We start from the raw sequence: 2,031 nt of genomic DNA on the forward strand, positions 1-2,031 counted from the left end.
TCAATCTCCTCCCGTATATGTTCGCGCAGCGCTTGAGGGTATCGGCGCTCCTTTACGTAGGTTACCTTTTCGCGCTTCAATTCTATCTCATGCACCGTCTCCCCCGTTGCTGATAACACCTCCCCTTCTTTAAAGAAAATATCCTCAAAACTCCTGCATGATGCCCTGCCTCCAATTTCCTTCCTTACTAATCACCCCCACCCGTACGTTACCATCCTTCCCCAATCCCTGACACGGAAATGTGTACCCTCCAATTTTGATATCCCACCGTCCTGCCGTATTTTTAACTCTCGCGCCAGCCTTACGCAACAGATCACATCCTATAATTGCCTTATATTCCCGCGGCATCTCTTTGACCGCATGTACCGTAATTGAACCGGTTAACTCCCACCGACTCAACCCCATACTTGCCTCCCCTACGACGCTACAGGTCCCACCCAGGGTGACTAACCTACAATTGCATACCTTCACCTGGGGTGTCTCCTCTCCTCCTCTCAGCCTGTCAAACGCTCCTCTGCACACGATGGTGTTTGAACTCATCTGGCATCTCACTCCTCCCATGCAGATGATAGGCAGACCGCCACGTTTTCCCTCGACGCTGCAACTCACCAACACGCGGCCGCCTCTCCCCTGGTACGCACCTCAGATTTCTTCTTGTTTCCTTCCTTCATCCACCGCCCGCCTTTCTCCTCTTCTTCCCTTTTCAAATCTTTTCTCACCTCCTTCCAACTCCGTTTCCGATGTCTCGGACGTTTCGGCCGACTCTATATTTGACTCGTACGCTCTCCTTAGGATTCTTCTTCTCCCCATTCTGTGAGCGTTCACTTCCATTGGTTCACCCTGGTTCATATTTCTCCGCCTGAAAATATACGGGCAATTTCTCCCCATATGTCCTTCGTTCCCGCACTCGTAGCATTTTGTACGGGGGCACTGCGCCACCAGATGTCCAGTCCTGCCACAACCATGGCATCTCCGGTCCTCCCTCCTTCCGCTAGCTTTCGGCTTGCCACCCTGGTTTGGTCGCCTTTCTCCAGTCCCGCTTCTTTCCCTTCCACTCTCTCGGAACTCCTGCCTTCTCCATGAGTTTGGTGCGGCTTTCGGTCGATTATACGCGACCGTAACCGGCCTCCTCAACTCCCGTCCTAGCTTCTTCCTCCCTTGCGCTGGCGTCCATCATTTCCTGGGCACATTCCACAAAACTGCGCTCCCTGGGCAAGCCCGCCCGTTTTCCTGTCCCTCGGGCCAATTGCACTTTTAAGATGGTGGGCAGGAATCCCATAATACCTTGCAGCTCTGCTATACTCCTCGTCTCACTCATCTTATCCGTAATTTGATTGAAACGGGCGAGGAGGATTCCAGCGAACTGCCCATTGCTTTGTCTCGACTTCTTCTCTTCCCGGAACATCCTCTTCAGGTGTCCATCTGCCCCCGCCAAACGCCTTTTTCAATCTCTCCTTCACCAGGCTCCATGGCGTTTCCTGATCTGCCTGGATATGATTCAGGATGTTTCTTTTTATTCGGCAAATCACTGCCGCCCTCAACGACATCGCATCTGCCCCGCTTAGCAAATTTTCCCCTTCTTTCGCCGCTATAGGTGCTATCAGGTGATCTCCGCCTTTAATTAAATGATTTAGCTCACCAACCTCTCCGGTGAATTTCTCTAAGTCTGAAACAGCACTCCTCAATTCCTGCGCTGTCCCAGTGCGAACCTTAATCCATTCCAGGGTGGTCGCATGTGCTGACGCCAAGGTCATTGTTGGTAGTGGCGGAAGTCCCTGCTCTTGCGAATCCACCATTGTTGCTGCCTGAGTATTTTCGGGTACTGTCAGAACCGCTGCTCTCAAAATATTTTCCATAAAATTTCACCTTAAGCTAAAACAAGAAAAGTTACGAAAGAGAGAGAAAAAACAATTCCTTACTGCCTTCGTATTACGCGGTTTGAACTCCCGGGTTTCGGCACCAGTTATGATGAGTTAGAACTCGAGTGTTAAAAAAAAGGAAAATAAGGGCAAGAAATGAGACACGCAAGCT

This window comes from Halyomorpha halys, unplaced genomic scaffold (genome assembly GCF_000696795.3).
Source record: "Halyomorpha halys isolate HHAL.00 unplaced genomic scaffold, Hhal_1.1 Scaffold1332.1, whole genome shotgun sequence".
NCBI lineage: Eukaryota > Metazoa > Arthropoda > Insecta > Hemiptera > Pentatomidae > Halyomorpha > Halyomorpha halys.